General features: G+C 34.9%; 1 pseudogene; it reads right to left on the minus strand.

Moving 5' to 3' along the window:
• Nucleotides 1-19,594: 19,594 nt before the first annotated feature.
• Nucleotides 19,595-19,980, minus strand: LOC131936854 (huntingtin-interacting protein K-like; annotated as a pseudogene).
• Nucleotides 19,981-23,839: the final 3,859 nt, after the last annotated feature.

Genomic DNA, 23,839 nt, shown 5'->3' on the forward strand with positions numbered 1-23,839 from the left:
CAAATCCAAAAAGAAAAGCAGGCTGAAATCGGAGTCAATGGCCTCAATGGCGCATAACCAGTTGACACGTAACGCTTAATTGTGTTGAAGGCGTGGTTGAGTCGGCAAAAAGCTCATGGTTGATAAATTCAAACAAAGTCTCGAGTTCAAACCCACTGGCAGATAAATCTCGATCCCCTTCAACACTAATAATTTAGAACAAGGAAGAAGCAGAAGATATGTTATTGCAAAAAAAAATATTGAAGACATACAAATCAAACAACTATAGACGCCACTGCTTAAACTTAAAAATTACTAATGTACAGATTATTTAAAAGATATTTCCATTATTTGTATTGTAATTAAAGCATACATATTTTTTAAAGTATTAAGCGTACATGAATACGTACAGCATTACTTTGGAAGTAAAAATTTAATTTTAACCTAGGCCTTTTTTTTCATAATTTTTAAGTCCGAATTATTATTTTAGTACTTGTTAATACGTTTTATTGCAGTTCAAAGTAGCTTCCCTTGACATTTTTTATTATATACATGGGAAGTAGCTAGCTTAATGTTACATTGTTTTTCACACCTCAATTTAAAAACACGAGCGCTTTAAAAACAAAATATTTGATGTAGGTTTACAAACACATGGCAACATTGTTACATTGTGTTTGGAATAAGAATTACAGAATGTAGGGTTTTACTGGAAATTGTGTTACTTTGTATTTGATACATGAGAGTTTTGAACAGCCCATTATGTTTAGTTTAGGTAGAAGTTATTGATTACATCATCATTTTAGGAAGTTTAATAGGCAACATAAACATCTAATTAGCATTTAGTTAGCTAATGTTTTAAATCATTTACCAAGGAGAATAAATATGATATGTATGTTTTTGTTAACCAAATATTCATATTTAATATACATAATGGATGCGTATGGAATCAAAAAGTGTAGTATAAAGAGGATAAAAAATAAAACATCACATTTTTAATCAACCCATAGCCCACGTACTTTATAGACACACAATTATTATTTTTAAGTTAAAATTAAATCAAATTAAAATGTCTAGATGTATATTTAATATATAATTTCGAAAGACATACTCGGGGCTATCACTGTGAGGCATATCGTCAATAACCCTTACAATAATGTATACAATACAGAGACTATGGCTTGATCTAGTAACCAAGAGCTTGGCTCAAAATTTAAAAAAAATGTTTGAATCTAAACATTTGTTTTCCATGTCAAGTCTAGTACAAGAACGTTTTCATCATTGTTTGCTTTTCAAGTTAATAAATAGACGTGAGTTCGTTTTCGCATTTCTTGTCTTTGTGAAATATATTCATCCAGATGATATCAAAGAAGAGTTGCTATTTTGTGAAGATATCATGGGGAAAATAAATACGTTTTTTTGTAACTGGATGATTAAAATCAGAAAATAGCTATGGGGTTTGTACGGATGGTGCGTCATCTATGTTTGGGTCAACATCGGTCTTTCAGAAAACAGTAAAAGATTTAGCTCCCTAACCAACGGGAATCCACTCCATGATTCACTGGTATGCCCTCTCCAGCAAGGCTCTTCCTACTCCATTGCTAATAAATATCGTAAATTATATTAAATCTGGAACCCAAAACACCAGTCTGTTTCAAGAACTGTGCAAAGACATGAATAAAGATCACGAGGTTTTGCTTTTCTATACTGCAGTAAGCTGGCTGCCAAAACGAAATATTGTGAATCGTGTTTTTTTCCCACGTTTTCTTTAACTTGCTTTCGTCTCTGTCTTTCCAATCAAATATTGCGATCGAAATTTCTGGCACTTCCCAGTTAGCAAGCGCGCTGAAATTTTCAGGGAAGCTTTGTTTTGGATGACAATAGAATTTTCAATTGTTATTATTACTAAATTGATCCATGGAAACATTTTATTGATCATTTTAGACCGCTATATAATCTATCTATATATATAATTCTCTTCTGGGAGCCGTTAGAAAACAAGCTGCAAACGCGCCTTGCAATCCCATCTCTTCCTCTCTGTCGCTACCACCCCCACCCCCCTCACATGGCTTGGTGAGCTGTGGTTCACGCTGTTTACATTTTACAATCATAGAGACGGGTTTGGTGACGGCTATTAGGGGCAGATAATTTAGCTTGAAACGACTTTAAACTTAGAGGTAACTAAGAGGAGGCTGCTTTCACGGGGGGGGGGGGGGGGGGGGGGGGTAAAGCAAATATTTTCAGTGGCAGCATTGGTACTGTCGAATTCACAAATTATGAATTACTGAAAAGTAGAAAACACAACAACTAAATAGCGGCGTATGATTCACCGCGGGTCAGCTCGTATATATATAATTCTCCTCTGTGAGCTGCAAGCGCCTCCTTACAGTCCCCTCTCTTTCTCTCTATCACTATCACTACCACCCTACCCCACCCCCACATGGTCTGCTGAGCTGTGGTCAAGTTAATGTTTACAAACCGTACAGCCAGGTTTAGTGACGGCTATTAGGGGCAGACAATTAAGTTTGAACCGACTTTAAACTTACAGGAGGTAACTAAGAGGAGGCTGCTTTCACGGGGGGGGGGTGTAGGGTCGGGGTTAGGGGAACGGAGGGGGTTAGTGTTTTAAAGCAAATATTTTCAGTGGCAGCATTGGTACTGTCGAATTCACAAATTATGAATTACTGAAAGTAGAAAATAAATCAACTAAATAGCGGCGTATGATACGCCGCGGGTCGGCTCGTTGTAGTAAAAACGTGTGGAAAAAGGGACATAACCCAGTAACTGTAATTTGTGTACAAACAACCGCAACAACTGGTGGCCAGTATGGGGGAGACGATATGGTCGAGTGGTTGGGCACACGATTGCTATCCCACTCGACACGGGTTCAAATCTATGTGTTCTAGTTAGTAACGTATTCACACAACGTGTTTTATACGAGTTGTCTTTTTACGAGTTGTCTTTTTACGAGTTGTCTTCGTTTACCCAAAAAAAAGTGAAAAGATAAAATCGATAGCAAGATTTTGATGCAAACAAACAAACAAAGACTAAAAAGTAGAAAATAATAATCATTAAAAAAGTTTAAAAAAACCCACGTTTTCTGATTGAACTAAAAAGTAGAAAATAAATGCTATACATCACAATAATGCAAGCGATCACTCTACTATAAGCGATGAAAAACGTGGGGCGCCGAAGTAAAAGTTATATTACTATTGATTAGATAATACTATTGACTTTTATTAGGGAGCTTGTAGAGAGTCAACAGTATTAGAAACTGTAAGAAAATCACGGCGCCCCACGTTTTTGATCGCTTATAGTAGAGTGATCGCTTGCATTATTGTGATGTATAGCATTCATTTTCTACTTTTTAGTTCAATCAGAAAACGTGGGTTTTTAAAAACTTTTTTAATGATTATTATTAAATTGAAAGATGAAATCAATTTGTTCTTGGAAGTGCAAGGGAAATAAGACCTTTTGATATATTTAACCACATGGTGTGGTTGGAGAAAGTATCATACCTAGCACATATATTCAAACATCAACATACACAATGAATGAATATTACTTTTTTTCGTGATAATCTGGGGGCATTTGTATCACATAAGCAAAATTGATGAAGAAAATTGAAGGTAAACCCTGCAGTGTAGTAGATGCATCTGATTGTGAGATAAATAAAAAAAAAACCGGGAGTGATCTCCCCTAAACTTTCTTGAATATTCTTATATAACTTGGAATATAGACATGATTTTTAACTACTTAAACTTTTAAAAATAGAATAGAATCTCATAGAAAAAAGAATTGCGCACCAAGCGAACACAAAAAAATGTGCATAAAAGTGCGCAATATTATTAGTACTTTATAAATTTACATGCGTTTTTTGAGAAATCGAAAATAGCATAGAGATAATTAGCAGAAATAAAAAAGGAACAATATTAAATGGAACAATAAATCTAGATTTAGATTTGTGCATATAGGCCTAAGGTGTCATCCATAAATGACGTAACGCTTTTTTGACGATTTTTACCTCCCCCCTCCCCTCCGTCACACGTCGTCACAAAAAGCCAGACCCCCCCCCCCCCCTTAAAATGACGTCACATCTCAGACGACAACTCCCCTCGAAATTGCTGTTGGATTTTTCTAAAACATCGATATTTTGATCAATTATTATTACAACTATTAAAACCGTTTTATAAAACGCTAAAAAACGGCTAAAACTCGTTTTCTAACAATGCTTTTTTATAATGCAAAAAGGTGACGTCACACCATCTGAACCAACCCCCCCCCCCCCCCTCATTACACACCATCACAAACTTACGGACCCCCGAGTGTGACGTCATTTATGGATGACCCCTAAGTGCAAGGTGCTGCTTTATGTCGTCGACATTATAAATAGATTCCGTATACTAAAATAGAGTTGCATAATAAAAATCAAACGCACACAATACGTTTTTTTTTTTGATTACTTTTATTTGAAATTTAAAACAAGTAGGCCTACATAAATTTTAAATTCTTTACATGATTTCGAACACCAACTGAAAACGAAAGGTTTTGCAAATGTACATAATAAAATGTACATGATGTCATGTATGAGATTATACAAAATTGAAACGGATAACAGTAAAAGTGGTGAAGGTCAAATGAAAGTGTCAGGAGTCCGGGTGGGGAGTGGAGAGGAAACTGTTTAAAGACGGGCAGGGGGGGGGTGGTTATGGAGAGTCAATGGGCCAGTGAAACATTTTTTTATGTAGAGAAACAAATTATATTGACTAGTTGAAAGTGTGTTTATTTATATACTGGTCGCATTGAGTTTTCAAAAGGTTGCTGTGTGAAAGATGAGGGGAGAGAAGCAAGATTTAGAACTTTAAATAAGTAAATGAATAGATATTAGAATTTAATGTTGAATGAGGTCGTAGGAACAGTTAAAGGGAATGTGGGGTTATCATGTCTGAGTGTGAAGTGGACAGAGGGGGAGGGGGTGGATGTGTATGAAGAGGCGTGGAGAGGGTGTCTGTGTGTGTTTAAGGCAAGCCAAGCGTCAAATTCTGTGCTGTGTCATCTAACTGTTGAGGTGTTACTATTTATAGTGTGTGTGGGTGGGGTAGGGTTTGACGAACAGATTGCTGTGTGAACGGTTTTGCGGGAGAGTGAAAGGTTGGTATGTTCAAGTCGGTGTTTATGTTTATTTGGATGTTTAGTACTTACAGGTTAGGGGTGGGTAGGCGTGTAGCTATCATGGGGTGTGGGGATACAGTGTAGATTTAAAGGTAAAAAAAAAAAAATTGGTGAACAGTGTTCTCGTAAAATAGTTCAAATAAGGCCGTACATGTTATTAAACTTAACAAAACAACTGTAAGTATTAATTTAGGGATAATAACATGAATACAAAAGGAGGAGGGGTCATTGGTGTGATTTTGTACGTTGTGGACCAAAGTACCGTACATATATGATAATAGTAAAATACTGTCAAATGATGACTTTACAATGTTTGTAAGCTGTGTAAATAAAACAATACACAAATAAGCAACAATAAGAAACTGAATGACAAATGATGCAAAACAAGGTGGGAGGACATGGGGGTTGTGGGAATTGGAGTCAAATCAATGTTTTTAGAAATGTATTTGGATAATACTTCATCTTCCGTATTATATTAATAAAATATTACATTTATTTATTTATTTATTTTTTTTTTTTTTTTTTTTAATAAAATATTAAAGCAAAATGAATTCCATGTGTGTTGTGGGGTTGTAGCAATAATTAATCTGAATTATAAAAGTCTATAAGTCGCGCACTTATTATAGATAATGTGTCCATTTAATAGTAAAATGGAGCACATACATTCCGTTTTTTAACAGACATGAAATCAATTCCAATTCTCAATAAAAGCCATTATCTGTTAAGAAATTAAATGATAAAATTTACATTTATAATTCAGGTGTTTCACTTATCGTAAATAATTAACCATTATTTATTTTTTATAGGTTGCATTCATTGAACACCATGATTCGTTGTAATGGGAAGTAACTCAGCAAAATTAATGGTCGACCTGTTCCAGTGCTCGGGGTGTATGTTAAACAACTTGGCTCGTTAAAGTATATAAAAAAAAATAACAAATAGACATGGTACTAAGATACTTCGAACATACTTCCAAGGTTGTCACATCCATGTCGTTAATAAAACTATAGAAATGCATTGTTTACATTTGGGGCATTAAGTCAAATACAGACAATTGGTAAAGGGTTAAGCTTTCATGAACAGAATCACAGTTTACTGTCTATTCTACATTGTAGTCACCCAACATTATGACGTTTACAAGAATGTCTCCATATGGACTGGACGGCATAAAACATAAGTCAATGTCACTGGAAAGTGTCGTTACAGCTGAGAAGCGATACAGAAATCTAAACTAAAAAGTAGAACGTTCTTATCAGAGATCTGGTAAATTAGATGCACTGACATAACTGTGTGCTATTGCTGATCCTTTATTTAGTTAAACGTAATTTTATTAAACATTTAACTATAATTTGCGTAAAATTATGATTTGATGTTACCATGTGTAGTTTAAAGTAGATCTTAACGAATATTATTTTTAATAATTTTTTTTTCCATATATTGTGCTATTAATAATAAATTTAGTTGGTTTTATGTGGTTTTATTAAGTTTTGCGGTTTAAATGAAACATGAAAATAACAAAAACAAACGGTATCTTTGTTAATATATTTTTTTTTTAAATTTAAATGTATATAGATGTGTTTAATTTTTATTTTACCTAATGCTTTAACTTTAAAAAAAAGTTACCTCAATACTGAACACAGTGTTGGTATAAAGGAAATCAAATAAAAGTTATTTTACCCGAACAGCAAAGTGAAAAAAAGCATATCTGTTTGCGAAAGCCATCGTTAAACACACAACGGTCAAATCACTTTTGGACAAAGCACAGTGTATCCCATAAAGTGACCAAAGGTTTTATAAAAATATCATTTCACGTGCAGATTTTAAACTTTCTCTGTAAATAAAGTTTAACGTAAATAATTTCTTTAAATTATTCAAGTTTTCCTAAATAATAGAAAACACATTTAAAAATCGCCCTCGAACCCTAAATTAAGGGTACCTGATTTTTTAACATCTTCTTTTTGTGCCTCACAAAACCCGATCCTTTAACTATATGGTGTTCTGCGATCAGAAACCTTACAAGAAAGAGATAATTAGCAGAAATAAAAAAGGAACAATATTAAATAAAACAATAAATCGAGATTTAGATTTGTGCATATAGGCCTAAGGGGTCATCCAAAAAAGACGTCACGCTTTTTTGATGATTTTTACCTAACCCCCTCCCCTCCGTCACACGTCGTCACAAAAAGCCAGACCCCCCCCCCCTTAAAATGACGTCACATCTCAGACGACAACTCCCCTCGAAATTGCTTTTGGATTTTTCTAAAACATCGATATTTTGATCAATTATTATTACAACTATTAAAACCGTTTTATAAAACGCTAAATAACGGCTAAAACTCGTTTTCTAACAATGCTTTTTTATAATGCAAAAAGGTGACGTCACACCATCTGAACCCCCCCCCCCCCTTCCTCATCACACACCGTCACAAAATTATGAACCCCCTAGTGTGACGTCATTTATGAATGACCCCTAAGTGCAAGGTGCTGCTTTATGTCGTCAACATTATAAATAGATTCCGTATACTAAAATAGAGTTGCGTAATAAAAATCAAACGCACAAAATAAGTTTTTTTTTTTAATTTATTTATTTTATTACTTTTATTTGCAATTTAAAACAAGTACATCAATATCAAAGTATTTACATAATTTCGAACACCAACTGAAAACGAAAGGTTTTGCAAATGTGCATAATAAATTGTACATGATATTATGTATGAGATTATACAAAATTGAAACAGATAACAGTAAAAGTGGTGAAGGTCAAATGAAAGTGTCAGGAGTCCGGGTGGGGAGTGGAGAGGAAATTGTTTATGGAGAGTCAATGGGACAGTGAAACATCTTTTATGTAGAGTAACAAATAATGTTGACTAGTTGAAAGAGTGTTTATTTATATACTGGTCGCGTTGAGTTTTCAAAAGGTTGCTGTGTGAAAAATGAGGGGAAAGAATCAAGATTTAGAACTTTAAATATGTAAATGAATAGATATTAGAATTTGATGTTGAATGGGGTCGTTGGAACAGTTAAAGGGGATGTGGGATTATCATATCTGAGGTTAAAGTGGAGAGATGGGGGAGGGGGGAGGGGGTAGATGTGTCTGTGTGTGTTTAAGGCAAGCCAAGCGTCAAATTATGTGCTGTGTTATCTAACTGCTGAGGTGTTACTATTTATAGTGTGTGTGGGTGGGGAAGGGTTTGACGAACAGATTGCTGTGTGAGCGATTTAGTGGGAGGGTAAAAGGTTTGTATGTTCAAGTCGGTGTTTATGTTTATTTGGATGTTTAGTACCGACAGGTTAGGGGTGTGCAGGCGTGTAGCTATCAAGGGGTGTGGGGATACAGTGGAGTTTTAAAGGTAAAAAAAATTGGTTAACAGTGTTCTCATAAAAGAGTAGTTCAATTAAGGCCGTACATGTTATTAAAGTTAACAAAACAACTGTAAGTATTAATTTAGGGATAATAACATGAACACAAAGGGAGGAGGGGGTCATTGTTGTGATTTTGAACGTTGTGGACCAAATGATGACTTTACAATGTTTGTAAGCTGTGTAAACAAAACAATACACAAATAAGCAACAATAGGAAACTGAATTATACATGATAAATGATGCAAAACAAGGTGGGGGGGGGGGGGGGGGACATGGGAGTTGTGGGGGTTGGAGTCAAATTTATGTTGTTAGAAATGTATTTGGATAATACAGGGGTCGGCAACCTTTTGAGACAGAAGAGCCAAAAGTTACAATTTACAAAATTTCCAAGTTTTTAAAGAGCCGCCAACATTTTTATACTATTATTATTATTAATATTATGATCTTTAATTAGGATTTGGTATATATATATATATATATATATATATATATATATATATATATATATATATATATATATATATATATATATATATATATATATATATATGTTACCGAGTGTATTTACTCGCACGCCAAATGTTACAGAGTGTATTTACTTGTGCTTTCTTTGACCGGCACACAACATTAATCACAATACAGATACTCTGAAGTGCAGGTTTACATTTATCTCTTTATTAATTGAATCAATAGAAACGTTCCACATAGAAATGCACCAATGTTCCACAAGAATACAATGAACCAACTGACCCCCACTGTCCTCACTAGTTCTCACACATCAGAATACACGTGTCCATGGTTCAGGCTTCCAATCTTATTCTCACAAATTAAAACACGTATCTACAGTTCAGGCTTCAACTTCTGTTCTCTTCACTTCTGTCGTACAGTCCTATTATATCGCCTCCCAACTACGCAGTCGCCTTGTATTCGTAATCGGTACTATCCGTTTCATCATAGCTATCAACTCCGCATTTCTGTCGTACAGTCCTATTATATCGCCTCACAACCACGCAGTCGCCTTGTATTCGTAATCGGTACTATCCGTTTCATCATAGCTATGAACTCCGCACTTCTGTCGTACAGTCCGATTATATCGCCTCCCAACTACGCAGTCGTCTTGTACTAGTTATTATTAGACTTTTGTTTCTATTTCTGTCACACCACCTGCATCCGTTGCATCAGTTCAGTTTGGCCTTGGTCATGTCTTAGTTGACAGACTGTATTGCGTTCTTATCAATCGTCTTTAGTAACTACACTAGTTACATATATATACATAAACAATGTATGTGTGTTTGTATGTGTGTCTGGTTTTTTTTAATGCATTACTACACCTTTCATCCGATCGCCATGAAACTTGGGAACATTGTTGAGAATACTCCTAGGGAGTTTTGTGCACATTTTAAAAAAATTTAGCTAGGGCGGCGCCCCAGGGGGGTAGAGGTGCGATTTTTCTCTATATACGGTAAAAAAGGTTGTATGCGGTTCGACACAGTTTATCCGAGTGCCATGAAACTTTGGAGAGTAGATGAAAATACTCCCGATAAGATTGCTGCGAAAAAAAAAGTAAAATTTCTTATGGGCGGCGCCCGGGTGTTGCATTTTTTGTCAATACACGTTTTGGCGCCCAGAGTTCCAGAGCGGCTATGTTAGTACTTGGCATCCGTTAATTTGGCGTTCTGCATAGCGGGTAAGGGGCACTACTATATTCAGCGGCTAAACTGCAACAGTCGCAACCACCGGCGCCTCGTCCATTGGGTGACCCTGCGAGCACCATAGCACCTAAATTGGTTTTTTTTTAAGGCTGTACATTATAGACACGATGGGCAACAATACGTTTATTTTAAACAGAGCGATAGGTTATAAATACAATAGGTTGTTATAGTCGCTCACTAAATTGAATTAGGCGCGTCACTGCAGGGTGCGATTTGGCGCCCATGGCTATCCCGTGAGCACTAAGCGCCTACCTTAGTTTTAAGGAGCACCCTACAATTCGATATTCGATAATTAAACCGAGCTAGGGGCTACGCGACGCCCCGGCGGTAGTGTTATCGGATTCACGAGAGCGCCACTTACCGTCGGTGATTAACGGCGATATTACGGTGAGTGACTGACTTACGCTCAGGGCTTTCACACAGCACGCCATGTTGGTGGGCGCTAGTGCCCCGATAAATGTGATCCAAATACAGGCATTCTTTATATTTAAATAACTCAGTTTTATGAAACAAGGAAGTAGGTCTACATTGAAATATCGAGTCACTAAAAATTCTAATAGAATAGCGACTGTTTACTGTTTATATTTATTATTATATCGTTCATTACTGAATGTTGCAGACTAATACATTTATGAGTTTTAAAAATAAAATAAATTAATTATTTATATTTGTGCATCGAGCTGAAGAGCCGCATCTTGACATCAAAAGAGCCGCATGCGGCTCGCGAGCCGCAGGTTGCCGACCCCTGGGATAATACATCATCTTCAGTATAATATTAATACAATATTAAAGAATAATTGAATTCCAAAAGTGTTATTGAAATGGACCGTTGTTTATTTTGAATTATAACGAGTCTATAAGTTGCGAACTTATTATAGTGAATGTGTCCATTTAAAAGTAAAATGGAGCACATATATTCCGTTTTAACAGACATCAAATTAATTCCAATTCTCAGCAAAAATTTATATTTTTTAAAAAAATAAAATAATAAAATTTACATTTATAATTAAAGTGTTTCACTTATCATAAATATTTAACCATTATTTATTTTTTATAAGTTGCATCCCTTTACACCCTGATTTGTTGTAATGGGAAGTAACTAGGCAAAATTAATGGTCGAACTGTTCCAGTGCTTGGGGTGTATGTTAAAAACCTTGGCTCGTTAAAGTATAAAAAAAAAATAACAAATAGACATGGTACTAAGATACTTCGAACATACTTCCGATGTTGTCACATCCATGTGGTTAATAAAGCTACAAAAATGCATTGTTTACATTTGGGACATTGAGTCAAATACAGACGATTGGTGTAGGTTAAGCTTCCATAAACAGAATCACAGTTTACTGTCTATTCTACATTACAGTCACCCAACAATGTGACGTTACCAAGATGGTCTCCATATGGTCTGGACCACATAAAACATAACTCAATGTTAATGGAAAGTGCTGTTACAGCTGAGAAGCGATACAGAAATCTAAACAAAAAAGTATAACGTTCTTATAAAAAAATCTGGTAAATCAGATGAACTGGCATAACTGTGTGCTATTGATGATCCTTTATTTAGTTAAACATAGTTTTATCAAACATTTAACTATAATTTGCGTAAAAGTATTATTTGATTTTATCATGTGAATTTTAATGTAGATCTTTAAAGCTTACATGTTTAAAAAAAAAAGTTCTTTTTGTTTCCAATATTGTGTTATTATAGAAAAAAAAATTCTTCTCGGTAAGGAATCAGTGCATCCTACCCACATTTAGAAGGACAATGCAGGAGACCATGGCATTACAGATAAGAAGTAGCTGACAAATGGCTCACACAAATGTGACAAGACAGTCCTTGGGTGGAACCCCCAGAGAAGGCGGAAGTGTAGGACGCTAAAACATACCTGTACTCGGAGTCTTGTTAAAGAACACAAGACCACATGGATGTCTTGGAAGATGGTAAAATACACAGCCGTGGTCCGGACAAAGTGGAGGATTATGGCTGAGTTCTTAATCAGATATTCTACAGAAGGAGTAAAGGGAATTAAGTCAAGTAAGTCAAGTCATATTCAATCGAACCTCATATTTCGAGTCTGTTTAACCTTTGTTTACCAACGCTGTTCTTACCTTATAAAAATCCAATAACTAAGCATACGTCAAATTAATGTGTTGATTATATTTCAATATCAGATTTTTAATGTTAATTTAATCACTGGCAAACATGAGCAGGTATGTTTCTTTTATTAACATTCTTCAAAATAAAATAAAAACAAGATAAATACGTTTAGGTATAATCGGTCACATATAGGCCTACTCAAAATAATAAATGTTTAAACTATATTCTTTACATTATTGCTTTTTTCTGTTTATTTATAGTCATCAGCACAATACAAATAATACTATTCGGAAAATAAGATACGACATATGTATATAAGTATGTGTAACGGTTCGTTTATTAAACTGGGTATGTATTATTATAGCACTGCCCCAGAACAATCGTAATACACTAGTAAAATTAGGGAGCCGAACTGTTTCCTGAAAGACAATTTTTATTTGAAATTTTGATAAACAATACATGTCTAAACAAAAAAAAAAAAAAAGTACTATATATTTCCACGCAGACATTCTCAATTAATTTGTATTTGCTATATAAAAAGTGTACAAACACATTTTCTTTCCTATCTACAGAGGCGTAGCGACACTTCCCGGCCCCCGGGGACATAGTTTCAATTTGGCGCCCCCTTGGGAGCAAATTTTCGATTTGCCCCCCCCCTCAAATGTTTCATTTGCACCCCCCCCCCCTCAAACTTTCGATTTGCACCCCCCCTCGAACTTTTCATTTGCACCCCTCCCACAAACTTTCGATTTCCACCCCCCCCCCCTCCTCGAACTTTTCATTTGCACCCCCCCCTCAAACTTTCAATTTGGCGCCCCCCTAAGGTCGGCACCCGGGGACATATGTCCCCCCCCCCCGCCCCCCCCCCTCTCGCTACGCTACTGCCTATCTATGAAGCAAGACAAAAATACCATTTCGTTTATCTCAATATTGTAAAATGACTTTTGTTTTCTTTATTGAGTAATCGCTTCAACACATTGTCAGGGTGAACAGTGCCGGCGCACTAAGTAAAACTTATTAAAACACCCTCTTTCAAACAAATTAAATACTAAAACATATGTATAAGAACTTTTCAAACTTTTCAGTCCGAGGGCCGCATTAACTATAAAATATCAGTTCGTGGGCCAGCGTTTCTTCTAGGAATTTCTTCGAGTTGGCGAATCCCACCCCCCACCCCCAAACGAAGTATAATTTATATAGAAATATATACAATTTTATGAAAGAAACACTGTCGGGGGTCCAATTTTGTTCTCAAATTGTTGTTCACGTATTTCATTATTTAAAATGTTGTTCCGAAATTTGAAAGGTACTTCGATGCACAAGCTTTAATATTGGAAAGTCTTCCTTTGAGAAAAACTCATTTTAAAAAAAACGTATAAAAACCCACCCTCCCTTCTTTGAACTTGTCTCTAAGGAGGTCATTTGCTTGCAATTGAATTACCCCCAGCTGCAGTTCATCTGGAAAACTGGCCACATTTGCTTCAAATGGGTTTTGAAACTGTCTCACTTCTTCTGTCTTTGAATCCAAGTCAGAAAACCGCCACTGAAACTGCAGCTGGAGGTCCTTGATGATTTCACATGCAAATGATGTGGGGAACACAGCTGTTGCTTCAGCCATAAAGACCTTGCACTGCTGAAAGTGCGTCAAGTTATTGGCCTGTACTTATTCCAAAAAGCAAGACCCGTTCGGATCGGAAGGCCTTTATGTGGGTGTATAGAACAGACACTAGATTTTACTCTCCTTGTAGTTTAAGGCTTAGAAATGTTAAATGACTAGTTATGACTGCAGCAAAGGTCAATTTCCATACCTACTCTTTATCACACATTAATGGCTGTGTCTTTCCTTTACTTTCCTGTAAGGCACCTAGTTCCTTGCTTAACTTAATTACCCTGCTCATAACTTCCCCACAATTTAACCAACTTACTGTTGTATAATATGCTATATGCTGCGTTTCTGTGTTTGTATATTTCAACATGTCTCTGAACTATCTATTTTTGAGCCCATGTGGCTTTATTAAATTCACCATCTTCACCACAGGTTTCAGTACACTGCTAATGCTAATGTGCATTTATTTAGCAAACAAAGCTTGCTGGTGTATAATACAGTGCAGGGACACTGGATGTAAAATGTTTTTCTCATTTGCTTGTCCAACTAAGCCTTTCTTTATGCCCCTCATGTACTTTCCTCCATCAACATTCAGCTGGGGTTAGTCCAGTCCAAGTTATAATCAGCATTTTTTTAAACTCATTGAATATATTCTCTCCAGTAAAAGTGGCATGCATGCTATGTAGGGAAGCCAGCTCTTGTTTTACGTTCATGTCTTCATTCACACCTCTAATGAACACAAGGAGTTGAGAGGTGGAAAAGCTGTACAGCTACTCAACCATTGCAAATAAAAAATGGCGTAACATGCTTGCATTTTTCGCTATTTGAGTCACGATGTTTTTACCAATGTCTGCAACACGGCGGGCAATGGTAGTTGCACCCAAAGCTACATTTAAAATTGTTTTGAATTTTCTCCAACAAAAATCTTTTTCCGTGGACAAAAGGATCTACGCGGGCCGGATGAGAGGGCCTCGTGGGCCGCATCCGGTCTGCGGGCCGAAATTTGGAGACCCCCGCAAAAGAAACTTAAGTTACCCATGCTTTTATTTACAGTTATTTAATAGTAGTCTATAATTTAGTTTCTACTTTTTAGTGCATTATTACATTAAAGCTTGTTATCAAAACTTTTTTTATGAAATGTTTAAAAAGTTCCATTAATTAAAGATTGATTTAAAATACTGTTTATATCCCGAATTGCCATTCCCCGTAGTGTTATATAGGAATATTCGAGAAAGTTTAGGGGAGATCTCTCCCGATTTTTTTTTTTTAATTTTTATTTCTGCAAAATAGAGAGAATTTTAAAAAAATACGCTATGCAAATACTGATACTGGTGTGAGCGATGTTTAATCTGATTCATCAAGCGTCTACAAATAATGTACTTAGTAAAGTCAATAGTTACTTTTTTTAACCAAGCTAAAGTTATATATATATATATATATATATATATATATATATATATATATATATATATATATATATATATTAGAAAGTTGTTGACAATACTTCTGGCGAGTGATCTGTAAAAAAAAAATCAAATTCGTAGGGCTGGCGCCCCGGCAGGGAGCGATTCGTTTTATGACAATTAAAGTTGATTGCGGATTGACACTTTTTATCCGATCGTCATGAAACTTTGTGAAGTTGATGAGAAGAGAACACTCCAGGAGATTTTTCTGCAAAAAAAAAAAAAGTCTTCTGGGCAGGGCCTGGGAGGGTGCGATTTCCGTCAATACACTTTTTGGTGCCCATAGTTTCAGAGCGGATATGTTAGCACTTGGCATCCTTTAATCGGGCCTCCTTCATAGTGGGTAAGGGGTACTACTATATTCAGCGGCAAAACTGCAACAGGCGCAGCCGCCTGCACCTCGTCGGTAGCGCGACTTAATCAGTGTGTTCCTGTGTTATGACTATGTTAAAAGAGTCGGATTTTTAGCTAATTAGTTATTTCTTTGCTTTGTCACTAATATCGTTCAGCGTGTAGTAAAGCACATTGCGTTTTGACCACTATTTCATAAATAAATTATTTTTTCAAAAAAGTACATTTTAAAATATATAGGCCTACAATTCACGTGAAACGGGTACCGATGGCTAGTTCTAATAGAATAGCGAGTGTTTATTGGTCAAATTTATTATTATCTGGTTCATTACCGACTGTTGCAGATCAATAATTTTATGAGTTTTAAAATAAAATAAAATAATTATTAGTATTTGTGTAGGGAGCTTAAGAGCCGCACCTTGACATCAAAAGAGCCGCATGCGGCTCGCGAGCCGCAGGTTGCCGACACCTGCCTTAAAGTGTAATAGTTCTTATTCACTCTTATGCGCCTGTCGGGTCCAAACTTGATTTATCAACAAATATTTCTTCAAATAAATCAAATTGAAATTTAAAATTAGTTATCAAAACTAGTGGAGATTACCAAAGAGCAATAGTTTATATGATTTATCATATGTCTATAAGTTGTGCTTTTATTATAGCTAATGCGTTCATTTAAAAGCAAAATGGAAAAAAAAAATGACCTTTTTAAAACAAATAAACTAATTTCAAATTTCAATAATAGCTATTATATTTAATAAAAAAATAATTAAAATAATATCATTTACATTTATAGCTCAAGTGTTTCACTAAGCATAAATATTTAACAGTTATTTATATTTGAAGGTTGCATCCCTTGAAAACCATGACTTGTTATAATGGGTAGTAACTCGGCAAAATTTATGATCGACCTTTTACAGTGTAAAAAAGTATATTTTAGGTTAAACAGAAAACAATTTAAATTTAGCTTTTCATTATATTTTCTTTGTTTGTTTTTATTTCTGCAGAACAGAGAAGTAAAAAAAAATGCCACTACTTAATTGAGATTTGTGGAGCATTGCTTTAATCTGATTGATCAATGATCTACAAATAATGTAGTTAGTAATGTCAATAGTTACTAATTTAAACAATATACGGTTATTTATACACTAATATCATAACATACACAATTCATACGGTTTTCTAACTTTTTTATTATTTGCTTTCTATGTTAAATTAATATAGTAATTCATTTTCAAACTCATTCCAAGGCATCTGTAGATTTTTTTAGAATAAACTTGTGATGGGATACCATGTACTTCTAAATTTGAAGACCACTAGTTCACGGAACCTGATCTCCATGTTTCATATGTTGATTATTTGATGAAAAGATATAGATTTTAAGTAAAAAATGCTTTTAAACGCACACTTAACAAGAATTCAAGCCTGGCCACAATGCAAAACCAAGCGTGAATATATGCCAAATGATAGCGAGAGCTGTCATGTAAGGATCACATAAAAGAAATACCACTTCAAGACCTGGTTGTAGAGGCAAGAAGTTCATTTCAACCTCACAACCTGAACACAAGTCGATGAATCAAATGAAGAAAAACGAAAAACGCAGAAGTTATGCACAATGGGCAAGGGAAAAGATTGAGATGACAATATGTGTGATGTCTGCCATATTGCATAACATCACATTAGTGCTTCCAAAAGCTTCATTCATAGATGATTATACACTCATAAAAGACATGCATGTGTTCTTATCACTGATATTCTTAGTTTAAAATGTACCAGAACAACAAACACACGTTTGATCCCCTTTCGAATAAACATTTTGATATAGCACATAACACAACCTATTTCCGATAACTTTCCCTTGAGGACCATTGGGACATATATGTGCCATGCTGTATCTCAAAAAACTATTTAAGATATAAGAAAACCATTAACAAGTTTTTAATCTACGTGTTATTTTACTACTAAATATGTCCACAGATATTTGAAATGATGCCTGCATTCCTTGTGGTCCTGAAAGGGTTATTCATTCTGTATGTACCAGTCGGGTACAAACTGTAAAAAGAAAGCAGAAGATGAAGAAGAAAGATTGCCTTTTAAAATGTGACTTATTTTCTATTCATTTCTATTCATTTCAAGAAAAAGTGCTTAGAGTTTGACCGGCTAGAAATCGTGTATTACCTCAGAGTGTAATCTATGTATATAATTCTCTTCTGGGAGCCGTTAGAAAACAAGCTGCAATACAAGCCCCCAGAGACGGATCCGTGCCCTAGAAATAAGATGTCTGATGTCCTAATGTACGCCGGTGAGGGGGGGGGGGAATAGCGAGGGTGACAAAAGAGAAGATGGCTTGATGACATCTATGGACTGGACCGGATCATCTTTAGCAAATGCACTGAGGGCAGAGTTTCTTTTAGGCATCATTTCGGAGGAGGGGGGAGGGGGGGGGGGGCTCTGCCCACAGAACAAAATGGAATTTATATAGAAAACATACTTTTACCAATGTTCACCCTTTCCCCTGAAATTTAAGTCCCCACCCCTGAAAATTTCAAGTACGCCCCCCAAAACATCAATTATTTATATTTAATTATATTACAATTTTGATGAATAATAACAATATGTGTGATCACGTGTGTATAATTAGATGTACCAGTCACAGCTTTACTTATTTCCAAGTGTTATTCACTTTGATGGATGCTAGATTGAAAAAAACTAGACTTTTGAACATAATTTCTGCATTTTAGACCATGGTATGGCTAACCCAATTGATCATTATCAGTATTTTTAGCTGTCCTAAACAATGTACTCATTGGTCTAACACTACAAAATCAGTATACAGCTTAATTTTTGCGTGATTAGCCATATTTCGTGAAAAATGATTTTATTTTTCAATAAATGTACATGGGGCCGTTCGTTGCTAGCGTCCCATTTATGGGACTTTTTTTTTTTAAAAATCGATATTTAAAAAAGTATTAATTTTTTTTAAAATCCATAGTCATTCCTTCATTCAGTGCCCAAAAGCTAAACCAAATCAAATTTTTTTTTTAAAAATTGAGACCTTGGGATAATATGGGTTAATTATTTGTTTTATAATTATTTTTTTTTAAAATTATGGTTAATTTTTTTTTTTTAATTCGAGGATTATCTTTTGTTTTAGTGTCTTTATTATTATTTTACATGTTTTAGCCCCTGGTAACGATGTTGTGTGCTATTGAGGCAACAATGTTAAACATTGAAGGTAAACCTATCTAGTGTCTCAATGGTTTGAGACTTTTTCAACAAAACAAAACATGATTATCACATATGTTTTATAATGGTTACGACATTTTAGAAAATCGAGCATAGGGCAGCATAACCTGTTCTAATTTGAAATTGAAGTTTTAGGAAAACATCGTCCGAATGTGTGTAAAATGGAGAGTGTGAGTGGGGATGGTTTATATGGTTTTCCGCTGCTCTACCATTTGTGAGGGTTGGATGAACAGCAACACACACGATGTGTGAGTGGGGGTGATGAAGATAATACCAGCCTGGTTATAGTTTGGAATTAACACACACAAGTCGAATCCAAAATATAAATGTGGAGACATGAAACGTATCGTGGCTCAAAAACACATGTACCAGATATTCTGTTAATGATGAATTAACTGTCTGATGACCTGGCCTCTAAGATTAGATAAACATCTTGTATGAGGTTGGGGGAGGGGGGGGGGAAGGGAGGGACTTATTTTAATTAAGCTTTTCTTTTAATTTTTAAAATTTTAAAACATTCTTGCGAATGGCGAATTAAATTAATTTTTTTTTTGAAACTTTAAAAACATTTATTTAAGCAAACCAAATGTAAAAATGAAAAAGAAATGTTTCAATTAGTTAAAAAAACTAAAGCCTCAACCACATTTCCTTTATATTCCCTCAAAACTCTTTATGCCCTTGTTCTTGATATTTCTATTTCTTGTACAATATAATCAACATCATCTTTATTTATCTTGACTTTTGACAGTTCTTTCTCCTTTTCATGTTTAGCTTTGGCCTCTATATTCTGTCGATCACTAACTACACGCATAGATTCTTGAATATCTTGAGCAGCTATCTCCTTTTCTTCTTCGTAATCTGTGACTTTTTCAAGATCAGCAGCCCCTGCATCATGTTACGCGACTTTTTTACCCCTAGACTCAGATTCTGCGTCATTTTCTTCAACTTCTACCTCTTCAACCTGTGAGTTGTTTGAAGCCATATTTTGTTTGTTGTTGTGACTGTAACTAAATGTATCTATATTCTAGATTTAGTCTATATATAACATAGATCTAGATTCTATATGGTTATAGAATCTATAACCATAATCTACAATAAAACCTGTTCTTGGTCTAGCAACCTAGCATGTAGAGCCTCCAATCTTCCAGGAATGGCGAATTAAAAAGACAATATAAAATGATTTACCATGGAGTACAATTAACATAACACTAAACATCATACGTCAACAACTTATTTTGTTAGTAAAGTTAATCATAGTTAATGGTTTCAAATGTTAATCAAATTCTGTTATTTTAAATTATAGTTACAACATATACAATCTATATACTGTCTTCTAAAACAATAGATTATTATTTTTAGTTTTTAATTGATATATGTTTAAATTGCTTAAGTAAAAGGATATGTCATTGTTTTTATTTTCTTATGAACATTTATTACGAGTTGTAACCCCTGTTAAATATTATGTAAGTTAATGGGAAACAATGAAAGGTAAAAGATGTTTTATTTTTAAGATTAAATTTCGATTGAAAATAAAATATTTAATTGGTTAATTATATAGAAAGGTGAAATATTGTTTTAGTTAGGGAAGTAGCATAGTTAGGATATGATAGTATCTTTGTTAGCGTAAGAAAATAACGAAAAATTGTAGGGTAGTAACGAAATTAGATGAATGGATGTTCTGGTTAATTAACACAATTAGCCAGGACTATGGGCATTAGTACTGCAGATTTTAATCAATTAATTATTGAGTTAAATGGCAAATAAGTAAAAGTAAAGTTCCCTTTTCAAACTCAACGGTCTATGGGGCAAGTGAAGTAGAGTTCACTTGTTTATGTGACCACGGCATATGAAGAGATAGTGTGGTCAGCACTATGCCCAGCCGCCTTTACTTTCCCTAACGTGAGTTAGGTACCCATCAGAGTTGGGTGGACACAGGGATGGTCTACTGGCTTGAATCCGGATTCAAACTCGAGACTTACAGGTTAGCAGTCCAGTTTTCTACCGCTAGACCATTCCGTCCCAAAATAGCAAATAGTAATTCAGAAAATATCGTCCCATGCTCAAGTTGATGTACCAGCTTTCTTGGTGTGTGTGGTCAGTGTGTACTCTAATAGGCCAGAAAAAGACTGGGACGAACCGTTTGATATGCATAGTGTAAATCTGGTTGTTTTCAGAACCTTTTCTTCTGGGTATGGGGCACTTGAAACTACAGAGAGACACTTGAAACCAGAGTTTATTTCAGACATCTCCCAAAAGAAACGGAGATTATATATACAATATCCCACCGGAGAAAAAAGTCTGAAAGAAACACTGTTTGAAGCCTTGAAGTTTGAAACACTGTACATACCATTAATCTGTTATTTATCTGGCAACATTTGTAGCTAGTAATATGATTTTTAATCCATTAATTACTTAAACTTTTAAAAATAGAATAGAATCTGAGTATAATAGTGCGGAATATTATTAGTACTTTATAAACTGACATGCGTTTTTTGAGAAATCGGAAATAGCTTAAGTTACTACTTCCGATCAACGGGAATTACTCAAATTTTGTCAAAAGGCAGATAATTAGATCGTTTACTTACATGTGAAATTCATGTATCTATCTGAAACTGTACTCAAGTTATAAGCTTTTGAACAATTGAAAGTAGAATAAGTGGCACTTCCGGTTACCGGGAGTCGCTGAAAAGTTGAAAAAGAATTACACATTTACTACAATACTTGCGTATGAAATATCATCAACCTAGATGTAACGGTACTCTAGTTATCGTGTTCACAGACACACACATACACACACAGACATACGGACAAGATTGCATAGCTATGTTTTTTCCTACTCAGGGAAGTGTAAAGCGTTGAGATTTGCACGATTACAATACTTTCTCTTTACTCTGTATAGGCCTACCACGAGTTCCTAAACTGGGGTTCGCGACCCCATAGGGGGTCGTGAAGGGTTTTCTGGTGGGTCGCGAACTGGTAGACTAAACCCTTGCAATAGAAAAAAAAAAACTACAAACATTTAGAAGAATATCTGAAATTCGGCTTTGGGGTCATTCATAACGTCACACTCGTAGGGGGGGGGGGGAGTGGGGAGCGTAATTTTGTGACGATGTGTGATGAGGGGGAAGGGGATTCAGATGTTGCGACGTCACATTTTTGCATTATAAAAAAGCAATGTTAGAAAACGAATTTTAGACGTTATTTCTCGTTTTAGATAACTGTTTTAATAAATTGTAATAGTTAAGACAAGATTTTGGAAAAAATATTGATGTTTTAAAGAATTTCAACTGCAATTTTTAGGAGGGTTGTGACGTCATTTTAGGGGGGGGGGTCTGGCTTTTTGTGACGACGTGTGACGGAGGTGAGGGGGAGGTAAAAAATCGTCAAAAAAAGCGTGACGTCATTTATGGATGACCCCTTTACTAACATCACAGGAAATGAAATAGAGAAAAGCAATGCGTAATTTGCAAAGTTGTTTTTAGTGATGAGTCTATGAAACCTTCAAAACTTTAACTTCATTTTGAGACGAGTCATTTGGAAAACACCAAACAGATGTGGAGTTCTTTCGTCGGCATGATAATATGTCAATTTTTAAAATATGTATTTTATATACTGGATACGATATGTTATTACTTTTTGTTAGGGTTCTACTTATTATATTTTTGTTTTCTAGTAGCATCCCTTGAATATTTACTGAATAAATGGTAAGTAACTAAACAAGTGTTATTTTTTTCGCACTTCCACTTAAGAAACCATTGGTACGGAACAGACATTTTAAAAAGCATTGCTCGAAATGTAGGTGAATGTTGCCTAATTCCAAATCGTCAAAGTAAAAATGTATCGTTTATTGTGTTATCAAAGGGATTAATTGCATCTTGATTTGTTTTTCATTTCAAAAGTTTAGAATAAGTAAATTGCAAATTTGGTTTTACTTTGAATAATAAGCAGCTATACTAGCGCTGCTCCTTGAACGGACGTCACCAACTACATTTTGTATTTACGATGAACATACAACGTAAACAGTTTCTTAAACAGCGATACAGTTTTAATTTAGCTTTTCATTGTATGTTCTTTATTTAATTCCTACAGAACAGAGAAGTAAAAAGAAAGTACCACTACTTCCTCAACCGATGAGCAATGCTGAATTTGATTTATCAAGGGTCTACATACAATGTAGTTAGTAATGTCTATAGTTACTAATTTTACCTAGATACGGTTATTTAAACACTAATATCATAACATACACAATTCATACGGTTTTTTAACTTATTTATTATTTGCTTTCTATATTAAATTGATATAGGGTCAACTTGATTAAACATAAACAGTCTCTATTGTTAGAAGCTTTATTAATTTTAATAAGAGGTTGTCGCCCCTGGTGTTATAATGTGAGTCCAAGGGAAATAATTAAGAATAAAACATGTTCTACATTTTAGATACAAATTCAATTGAAGATAAAATATTGACTGGTTAGATTTATTTCTAGAATGATGAAACATCGTTGTAGTTAGGACAGTAGCGTAGATAGGATATGACATTAGCGCATCTATGTTAGGACAGTAGTGTAGCTAGACTAAGAGAATAACGTTGTTAGTGTAAGAACGTAAAGTAAAAAGGGTAGGACAGTAACGTAACTAGGTGAAATGTAGCGTATGACATTGTCGTTCTTTGGTTAACGGATGCTCTGGTTCATCAACACAATAAACCAGGAAAATGGACATGTGTATTGCAGGTTTTAATCAATTAATTGTGAGTTAAATAGCAGGTAGTATTTCAGAAAATGTCGTCCTATGCTCAAGTTGATGTACCAGCTTTCTTGACTAGTGTGGTCAGTGTGTACTCTGATTGGCAAACT

The sequence above is a fragment of the Physella acuta genome, unplaced genomic scaffold (genome assembly GCF_028476545.2).
Source record: "Physella acuta isolate Inbredline_101_S28 unplaced genomic scaffold, ASM2847654v3 ptg000191l, whole genome shotgun sequence".
NCBI lineage: Eukaryota > Metazoa > Mollusca > Gastropoda > Physidae > Physella > Physella acuta.